Here is a 10,412-nt window from a genome sequence, read left to right as displayed (position 1 = left end):
CGGCCAAAAAAAAAAAAAAAAAGAAGAAGAAAACTTCAAAGCAAAACAGCAAAACCCTCCCCGCTGCCGAAGCGCTCCCCGCGAAGCCACCGAGCTCTTCCTTTGTCTGCCTCGCGGTGGCCGCGGCTTTTCCAAATCAAACCCGGGCCGGGCCGGGCCGAGCCGGGCCGGGCCGTGCTCAGGGGCTGCAAAGCCACCAGCCTCCCAAACCCGCATCAAACACAGCAAAAAAGGGGGGGGACGGCTCCTGCCCCGCGCCTAAACCTCCAATTTCCGCGGTTCTTCTTCTTTTTTGGGTTTTGTTTTTGTTTATTTTTGGGGGTTTTTTTTCGTTTTTTTTGCTCGCCTCCGCCAGGCTTTGATGTGAAATAAGCCTCCCCTGCCGGCCGCAATAAATCCCGAATTAAGGCGCTGCTGACTCGTGTTCGGGGCGCTAATCGCTTCCTCTCCGGGAAGGAGCGGCCCCCCCGGCCGAGGGGAGGGGATCGCGTGGGGGCCGCGCGTGATGAACGCGGCGCTGATGGAGCAGGACCTTCCGCGGAGATGACAGGCGAGGAGAAAGGGCTGATTGCCCAGAAATCAATGAAATTCCGCTCGCTCGAGCCGCTCGAAAGAGCCAATTATCCCCCCCCGCCGCCTCCCGAGGGTTTCATCGGCTGCTGCTGGGGGGGAAAGGCGGTTTTAGTGAGTTAATAAAGAAAAAAAATGGTGAGGGAGGGGGTTTGAGGGGTCTGGGGAGGAGGGAGGTGCTGAGGGGGGACCGAGGTGCTGCTCCGGACCCCCCGACCCAAACAAATCCCGTCCCGGCGGCACCAGCGCGGAAAATTCGGGATTTTGGAGCCGGTGGGAAGGAGAGGCAGAGCCCTGAGGGTCTGAGGAGCAGCCAGGCGCTGCCAAAAAACCCCAAAAAATCTTCAGGGGAGGTTTGGTGCCGGCCCAGCCCCCCCCGGGCCGGACCCGTCCCGAAGGGGCAGCACCGGGGTGGGGGAGGGGCTCTGCCTGCCACAGCCCCACCCCCCCCGGCTCTGGGGTCCCCTCCCTGTTCGGGGTCCTATTCTGGGTCTGGGGTCCCCTCCGCTTCTGGGTCTGGGGTCTCCTCCCGGTTTGGGGTCCCATTTTGGGTCTGGGGTCCCACCAGATTCTGTGTCCTATTCTGGATCTGGGGTCCCCTCCCTGTTTGGGGTCTGGGGTCTCCTCCCGGCTCTGAATCCCATTTTGGGTCTGGGGTCCCTCCAAGCTCTGGATCCCACTCTGGGTCTGGGGTCCCCCTTGATCCTGTGTCCCATTTTGGGTCTGGGGTCCCTCCCGGCTCTGGCTCCAGCCTTCCCCTGGAGTTTTGGGATCCTGACCCGCTCCTGGCCCCCCCCGGCTCTGGGGGTCCCGCCGGGGCTCTGAGCCCCCGGATCAGGGGCTGAGGGTGGGCTTGGGGTCACGGCGGGGTCCCCAGCGGGGGGGGGCTCGGCCCCAGCGACCCCCGGGTGTGGAAGGGGCTGACGCGAGCCCCCCACCCCTTTCAAGCTCGGGGGGCTCGGGCTGGCTCCCCCCCCCCCCCCCCCCTCGCCTCCCCCCCCCTCCCCCCCAACGCGGAAAAAAACCCAATTAAAAATCATTATTATTTTAAAATACAACCAAATAAATTAAAATAAAGACCGGGAGCGGGGGGTGGGGAGGGGTCTGCATGACGGGAAGCCGAGGCCCGAAATTCACGCGAAGATTCTGACAGATTCCCTGACAGACCCGGGCTCTCCCGGGCTCTCCCGGGTGTTGAACGACGCGGCCGCGCCGCTCCCGCTCCCCGCACGAAGCTTTGCCCCGGCTCACCGAGCCAGCCCCCCCGGGCGGGCGGGGCGAGCGCAGGGGCGGGCGGAGAGCAGCGCGGAACTCTCCGCCGAGCAGCGCGCCCTTCATCCGCGCCGCCGCTCTCAGGTTTATTGACTCCTCGCATGTCGGGGCTTGTAAAATAGTCAAAAAAACCACGCAAAAACATAAAAACGAGCGCGTCCCGCTTCCTGCTCTGCCTTTCAACGCTCCCGGGAGGGGAGAGAGCGCAGCGCTGCCTCCAGCGCCGCGCAGGCTGCGCGCAGGGTGCGCGGGGGATGCGCTGCCCCTTCTCGGGACCCCAACCCCGTCCCCAAAGCCTCGGCCGGCCCCGGCTCGCCTCGGCAGAGATTTTTTGGCAGCGGGGAGCAGCTGTGGGGTTCTGCCGCTTTCGGGCCACTTTTGGGCGCTTTTCCCCTTGGAACTCGGATTTTGCCAAAAATGTCCCGGGGAAATGCGACCCTCGGGGCGCTCTGTCCGACTTTGACCCCGCGCATCCTCGAGCTCTCCAGCCCGAAAAACCGGCAGGAAAAACCTCGGGAAAGCTCCGGGAATGCCCCGCAAGGCGCTGCTCGCCCTCGCTGTCCCTGCCGGGTTTCTGGGGACAAACCGCCCCTCCTGGGGTCACTCGGCAGCGCCCCATTGTCCTGGGCTCGGGCAGAGCCCCCTCGCAGCCCCGCTTTGATGCTTAAAAAAAAATTATAATTTTCAAATAAGATTATTTCACTTTCTTCCCATTTCTCAATCCGGAAATTCAATATTCCGGGGTAAAATCGCCGGAGCAGCCTGGGCTGGGAGGGGGCGGCGGGGGGAAAACGACTTCTGGGTGATGAAGGGACGCGGCCGCGCCGCAATTCTGATATTAAGGTCGTGCTCCTTCCCGAGCCTTCCACGCCAACGAGGCGTTCCCGCTCTCCCCAAATTTATACAAATCTCTCTTTAATTGGTAATCACAGATGCCGTAATTTAAGACCCCCAGCTACAGAGCTTTCATATTAGCGGCTGATCTATGACTGTAAATCGCCTGAAATCATCAGCTCCGGGGAGCGGGGCAAGGGGAGAGATCCTCGCTCGGAAATATCAGCGCTCGCACATCATTTTCTGCCGGCGATGATTTATCTCGGCCAGCGCCATAAACAACACGAGCCTCTCTCCCAAACACGCGCACAATGGCAGCCGCGCTGCTGCTGACATGTTTATTGTCATAAATCAGAAAGGGGGGAAGAAGGGAGGAAAAAAAGAAAAAAAGGGAGAGGAGAGGTTGCGAGGAGGGAGAGAAAATCTCCCCTAAAAATATCAATGAAATGCCTCGATGGGTAGGAACACGGCGAGCCCCGCGCGGGGAAGAGGGATGGCAGGAAATGAAGACGGCGATTTGTCACATTTTACGACAATAACATTAATAACAAACAATAAATTTACATGGACACACGGACGCGCTAGGAATCGGGAAGCCCCTGCTACTTACAATAATCCAGCCCCGGCGTGCCTCGGCGCTTCCCAGAATTGTTTTATTGCCGGCTCCTCTCCCTCTCTCCTCCCTCCTTCTCTCGCTCCCTCTCGCTCTTTTCTCTCCCCTTTTCCTTTTTTTCCCTCTCTCCCCGGCGTCCCTGCGCTCGCTGTTTTTTAAAGGACAGTGGAATTTCACGTCAGACACAGGGAGACCATGGCTGCGATTTTCCTGACGAATACATATCTATTCTGCAACCTCGGCATTAATTATTTAATGAGCCACGTGATGGGGAAGGGGGAAGGGGGTCTCTCCGTTCCGCACTCCAAGGACCACTGTGACCTTCCACCGGAACAGCATTTTTTTTTAAAAAAAAAAAGAACTTTCCAACCCAGCGCTGGCCGCGGACCCCTCTGCGCGGCGAGGGGCGCCCAATTCTCTGTTAAACACCGCGATTTTGGGTCATTTCCCCACGCCGAGAGCGCCCAAACCCTTCCCTGAACCCTCCCTGGGACTTGGCTTTGTTGGACCTGGCTCGGCCGGAGCAAGTCCCGATTTCCCCCGATTTTTCGGGATTTTTTCCCCCTCTGATTTGATCACAAATCTCGCCCAGAGCAGCTGCGAATATTTCCGTTCTATTTTTAAAGCTCCCCCTGACTCCCGGGCCTTCCCTGTTATTATTTGGCCGCGTTTTATTGCGTTAGAGCTGGAGGAGGGGGGAGGAAAAAGAGGGAAAAAATCAAATTTTGAGTCCGAGGAGAGCTGCCAAGTGCCAGGATCTTGGGAAATAAATAAATAAAAAAGAAAAGAGACAGAAGGACACAGAGAGAGCAACAAAGGAGAGCGCTGGGAAAGGCCGCGGAGCAGGAGCCGGCCGGGGGGGAGGGACCCCCCAAAATCTGGCACCAAAACCTCCAAAACCTCGAGGTCCGAGCAGCCCCCACCCCTCCGAGCACCCCCAAATTCCCGACCCCCGAAGCCCTGCCGGGATAACCCGGAGGGAGCTCAAATGAAAGGCGGAAATAGAGAATTCAAAGCTGAAAAAAGCGGATTTTGGGCTCGCTTGGGGGCGGACGGGCCGGGAAATGCTCGGGTCTCAACAGCCTCGATCATTTCTGCATCGATTTTATCGAGTGCGAGGCTGGGAGGGATCAAAAATCCCATTTCAAAGGGTTCCTGGGGGCTCCTCCAGAGAGGAAACCCCGCGCGGGGAGGGAATTTTAGGAGAACTTCGGGTCAGTTCAGAAGCCGCAACTTTCACTTCATAAAAACTCCTTTTTTTTTTTTTTCCCTATTTTTTCCCCCCTTTTTTCGCGTGTGAACGGGCAAACACATTTAAGAAGAGAAAAGAACAACAACAAAAGGGAGCAGAGCCACCGCAGGCGGCAAACGGAGCGCGGAGCCCCCCACCCACCCTTCCCCTCCGCCCGCGTTTTTTGGGGTCGTTTCGTGGGAAAAAAAAAAAAAAAAAAAAAGGCAGAAAAAACCTCAATTTTTTTTGTTTTGTTTTAAAAACCCCCCCGCTTCAAAGGGTCGGGAAGGCGGCCGTAAGCAGGGCCGAGCCCGCGGAGGTGCCGCGATCAAAGGCGCCGCTTTGTGCGGACAAAACGCGCGCTCATCCCGCGCCGGGCCCGCCTTGATGCGCGGAGCGATCCGCGCTCACTGCGCCCCATCAATCTGTCCGCGGGCGCGGAGAAATCCCGAGCGGCCCTCGGGGCTCCCGGAGCCGCCCCCGCGGCCAGAGCCTGCGGAATATATTGAATTTTTCTGGGTTTTTCGCCGCCTCCCGCCAGCCCCGGCTGCCCGCTGGGCATGGGCTCCGCGGTGTCCGCACGCAATCCCATTTTTTGGTACAATTTGGGGGGTTTTGGGTCCAATTTGGGGATTTTGGGAGGATTTTTTTTGTACAATTTGGGGGTTTTTGGAGGGTTTTGGGTCCAATTTGGGGATTTTTGGAGGATTTTTTGGTCCAATTTGGGGATTTTTGGAGGATTTTGGGTCCAATTCGGGGATTTTGGGGGGATTCTGGGCCCCATTTGAGGATTTTGGGCCAATTGGGGGATTTTGTTTTACCCAATTTGGGGGGGTTTGGAGGATTTTGAGTCCAATTTGGGGATTTTTGGAGGATTTTGGGTGCAATTCGGGGATTTTGGGGGGATTCTGGGCCCCATTTGGGGATTTTGGTCCAATTGGAGGATTTTGTTTTACCCAATTTGGGGGGGTTTGGAGGATTTTGAGTCCAATTTGGGGATTTTTGGAGGATTTTGGGTGCAATTCGGGGATTTTGGGGGGATTCTGGGCCCCATTTGGGGATTTTGGTCCAATTGGAGGATTTTGTTTTACCCAATTTGGGGGGGTTTGGAGGATTTTGAGTCCAATTTGGGGATTTTTGGAGGATTTTGGGTGCAATTCGGGGATTTTGGGGGGATTCTGGGCCCCATTTGGGGATTTTGGTCCAATTGGAGGATTTTGTTTTACCCAATTTGGGGGGGTTTGGAGGATTTTGAGTCCAATTTGGGGATTTTTGGAGGATTTTGGGTGCAATTCGGGGATTTTGGGGGGATTCTGGGCCCCATTTGGGGATTTTGGTCCAATTGGAGGATTTTGTTTTACCCAATTTGGGGGGGTTTGGAGGATTTTGAGTCCAATTTGGGGATTTTTGGAGGATTTTGGGTGCAATTCGGGGATTTTGGGGGGATTCTGGGCCCCATTTGGGGATTTTGGTCCAATTGGAGGATTTTGTTTTACCCAATTTGGGGGGGTTTGGAGGATTTTGAGTCCAATTTGGGGATTTTTGGAGGATTTTGGGTGCAATTCGGGGATTTTGGGGGGATTCTGGGCCCCATTTGGGGATTTTGGTCCAATTGGAGGATTTTGTTTTACCCAATTTGGGGGGGTTTGGAGGATTTTGAGTCCAATTTGGGGATTTTTGGAGGATTTTGGGTGCAATTCGGGGATTTTGGGGGGATTCTGGGCCCCATTTGGGGATTTTGGTCCAATTGGAGGATTTTGTTTTACCCAATTTGGGGGGGTTTGGAGGATTTTGAGTCCAATTTGGGGATTTTTGGAGGATTTTGGGTGCAATTCGGGGATTTTGGGGGGATTCTGGGCCCCATTTGAGGATTTTGGTCCAATTGGGGGATTTTGTTTTACCCAATTTGGGGGGTTTTGGAGGATTTTGAGTCAAATTTGGGGATTTTTGGAGGACTTTGGGTCCAATTTGGGGATTTTTGGTCAAATTTGGGGATTTTTGGTCCATTTTGGGGATCTTTGGGTGGATTTTTGATCCATCTTGGAGATCTTTGGGGGGATTATTTTGTCTCGTTTGGGGAACTTTGAGGGTTTTTTTGGCCTCAGTTTCGGGGATATTTGGGTGGATTTTTGGTCTTATTTTGGGGATCTTTGCGAGGATTCTTTTGTTTACTTTTGGGATTCTTGAGGGGATTTTCTGATCCAGTTTGTGGATCTTTCGGTGGATTCTCTTGCTCCAATTTTACCATCTTTGGGTGGATTTTTTCCTCCAATCCGTGCATTTTTGGGTGATTTTTGGCCCAGTTTTTGGGCAGGGATAACAAGGGGCTCCCCAAGGGTCCCGGAGCGCCCTAGCAGCCAGAGGAGGAGGAGGAGGAGGAGGAGGAGGAAGAGGAGGAGGAGGGGGAGCAGAGGGACTCTGCAAACAAAGGAATTTCTGAAAACCAGCGCGGAGCTCAGCCCCGGCCAGGCCGTGCCTCCTCTGCTCCACTCGGCCTTTGCTCTTGGCGCTTTTTTCCCCCCCAAAAATTAAATTTGCGTGGCCAGCCCCGCGATCATCACCCAAAATCCAACTCCCGACCCAAAACAAGGCACAAAACCCGATTTTTCCACCGCCAAACGAGCCGAGCAGCGCTGTCAGGCCCAGAAGGATGAAAGCAGAGAAAGCTGAAATAAATCAACTTTTAGGAGTTTTTTTTCCCCCCATTTTTGCTCCTCGGGGCCGGCCAGGCCGGGCTTTGCTGGGCTGGGGGATGAGCTCGGTGTCGGGCCTGGGGGAGGTCAGGGGCTTTGGAGGTCACTCCCGGGCTGTAAAACCCGGCTAATGGGGCAGAAAAGTGAACTCTGCGTGACCCCGCCCGGCCGGGCCGCCCGGGACAGCCCGGGCCAGCCAAAATCCCGGGATTGACCGCCCCGCACGGCCTAACCCGGGCCGGCCGCGGCTCCTGGGCCAGGCCTAAACCCGGGGGGGTTTAAACCGGGGATGGTCCTGGGACAGGATTAAACCGGGAATGGTCCTGGGGTGGTTTAAACCGGGAATGGTCCTGGGATGGATTAAACCGGGAATGTTCCTGGGACAGGATTAAGCCGGGAATGTTTCTGGGACAGGATTAAACCGGGAATGTTCCTGGGACAGGATTAAACCGGGAATGTTTCTGGGACAGGATTAAACCGGGAATGTTCCTGGGACAGGATTAAACCGGGAATGGTCCTGGGACAGGATTAAACCGGGAATGTTCTGGGACAGGATTAAACCGGGAATGGTCCTGGGACAGGATTAAACCGGGAATGTTCCTGGGAAAGGATGAAACCAGGAAACGTTCCCAGTTCCTGGGACAGTTTTAAACCGGGAATATTCAGAGTTCCTGGGATGGCCTAAAACCGGGAATATTTCTGGGAAAGGCTTAACCCGGGAATGTTCCCGGTTCCTGGGACAGTTTAACTCGGGAATATTCGAATTTCCCGGGACAGTTTAACCCGGGAATGTTCCCAGTTCCTGGGACATTTTAACCCTGGAATACTCGAATTTCCTGGGACAGTTTAACGCTGGAATATTCGCATTTCTCAGGACAGTTTAACCCGGGAATGTTCTCAATTCCTGGGACAGTTTAACCCGGGAATGTTCCCAGGTCCCGGGACAGTTTAACCCTGGAATACTCGACTTTCCTGGGACAGTTTAACGCTGGAATATTCGCATTTCTCAGGACAGTTTAACCCGGGAATGTTCTCAATTCCTGGGACAGTTTAACCCGGGAATATTCGCACCCAGCGGCCGCTCCACCAAACCCTCCCCAAACCGTCCCGTGAGAGATTTAACTCGGGAAAAAACGGGTCAAAACCAGGAAAAACCCGACTTTTGCGCATAAACCCCCAAATCTCCACCCGGAGCAAAAACCCGAGCGCGCCCAGCCCCGAACCCAGACGGAATTAAAGAAAAAACCCCAAACTCCTCTCGCCAGCGAGACCCCCCAGAAAACCGAGGGAAAAGAAAAACCCCGCACGAGAACTCGCGGGGAGTTTCTCTTTCCACCTCTGTTGGTCAAAAACCCCTTTTCCCCCCGAATTTCCCCCGAATTCGCCCTCCCCGAGGCGCGCCAGCTCCGTTACCTGCTCCGCTCCCAAATCCTTTTTCCACCGCCCTCATGCTCGGGGTGCTTCCTTCCGAACTCGGGGGGCGCTGCTGGAAATTTGCTTTTTCTCCCCCAAAACCAGAACCTTTCACCTGGCGGGCGCGGGGTTTGTTATTAGCAATATTCCCGATCTAATTCTTATTAATTCTAACGGTCATTACGGCCCCTGAAGGTTCCTTGGAGGGCTCCGGGTGCTTTTTTGCCGCCAGACGGTCTGCGGAGATTTGCTGTTGAATAACAATGGGAAAAGGGATAAGTATTTAAAGAAAAGAAGTGATTAATGATTTTCTGTATAATTCTCGCATTTTTCTTGCCTTCTGTCCGCTCCTAATGGCTGTGAACTTTCGGGTCCTATAGAAATCTTCTTTTCTCCCCCTTGCATCCCATTCACGCTCCCCCAGCTTTGATTTGCCCCCACAGACCCCGCATTCCTGCCAGCATATGCCTCCTTTTTTTTTTTTTTTATTTTCCTCCTTTTTTTTTTTGGTTTAAAACACCCATTTCTGGCCATTCTTAGGAGCCCCCTCTCGAAATTCGCACCCTCTTCCCAAGCGCAGCGGATCAAAGGGAGGGACGGGGAATAAAAATGCAGCAGCGACCAAACCAAGGGCGCCGAGCCCCGAGGAATCCGGAGAAAATACAGCCCGGCAGGGAAAATAAATAAAGGCGAAAAGAAACTCGCAAGTTTCGCTGTCGCCACCTCTAAAACCGCGAGAATTAAACCAAAATCCGGCCATAAATCCGATTTTTTTTTTTTTTTTACATCACACCGAGCAGAGCCTGGACCATGTGACCGCAGAATATTATTTATTTTAAAGCACTAAAAAGGGAAAAAAAAATAAAAAATGAACAGCGGCAGGGTTCTGTGTGAACGGGGGGCGGCGGGATTTGGGGGGGACAATTTCAGTGCCACAAGCGCGGGGTGAGCTCGGGCAGAGCCGGGTCCGTGCTGAACCCAAACATCCCCGGCCTGCCTTTGTCTCGGGACAAACGGGGCCGAAATTCGGGTCCCGGGGGGCATTTTTGGTGCGTTCTGCGAATATTACATTTACATTTACATTTACATTTACATTTACATTTACATTTATATTCATACCCCTATTATTTTTACACTTACACCTAGCCTTATATGATGTTTACACTTCAATTTAACATATTTTTATTCCCATTATCATCATTATTTCAGAGCCGAACCTCCTTTCCTTCAGCTGCCTCCACCCCCCTCGAGGACAATCATCTTTTTTTTTTCTTTTTCACTCCATTCCTAACCCAGAACCGCGCTGGGTTGGTTTTTTTTTAGTTTTTTTTTTCTCTCTCGATCCTTTCCCAGCCGAAAAAGAAAATGAAAATTAATACAGGAGCTGCGGCTCCCAAAAGGAGCCATTTGTCTTCCTGATTATCTATTTGCTTGTCAGGCCGGGAGCCGCGCACGAGAGCTCCTTTTGTGAGCCCCAAATCCGCCCCAAAACCCCCGCCAACATCTGGGCCGAGATTGGACTCATTAACGCATTAACTACCCCGGAGAAGGAGGGATTTCAAAACAAAAAACAGCAATAAAAATAGAGATAAAGAAAAGCGGGAGGATCTCTGGAGAAACGCGGGGCAGCAAAGCGTTAATGAGCGGCCCCGCTCGGGCTGGGCTGGAAAAAGAGAATTAATCTGCGCTTTGAGCAAATAAATCATCAGATCCGAGCCTTAGCACTACTTAGGGCTGCTCAAACATCTTTTGTTTTCATTAGGGGGCTGCGGGCCGCGCCGCTGAC

The 10,412-nt window shown here is 53.9% G+C and overlaps 1 protein-coding gene across 8 annotated transcripts in view; it reads right to left on the bottom strand.

The window, feature by feature from the left end:
• HOXB3 (homeobox B3) overlaps positions 1 to 10,412 on the bottom strand; it is a 67,894-nt gene that overhangs the window by 19,803 nt on the left and 37,679 nt on the right. For 5 of the 8 annotated variants that reach the window (XM_039704645.1, XM_039704644.1, XM_039704643.1 and 2 more), the window contains exon 2: positions 8,627 to 8,876. The exons of 1 other annotated variant lie outside the window; for it this stretch is intronic. The gene's annotated coding sequence lies outside the window, so the exon portion shown is untranslated. Of the gene's footprint in view, positions 1 to 3,286; positions 4,572 to 8,626; positions 8,877 to 10,412 lie in introns of those variants that run through there. 2 more of the 8 variants (XM_039704650.1, XM_039704646.1) reach the window with 1 other exon arrangement.

The sequence above is a fragment of the Passer montanus genome, unplaced genomic scaffold (genome assembly GCF_014805655.1).
Source record: "Passer montanus isolate IOZ18808 unplaced genomic scaffold, ASM1480565v1 scaffold179, whole genome shotgun sequence".
Lineage (NCBI taxonomy): Eukaryota > Metazoa > Chordata > Aves > Passeriformes > Passeridae > Passer > Passer montanus.
Note: the sequence above shows the minus strand (reverse complement) of the source record. Positions and strands in the feature narration are given on the sequence as shown.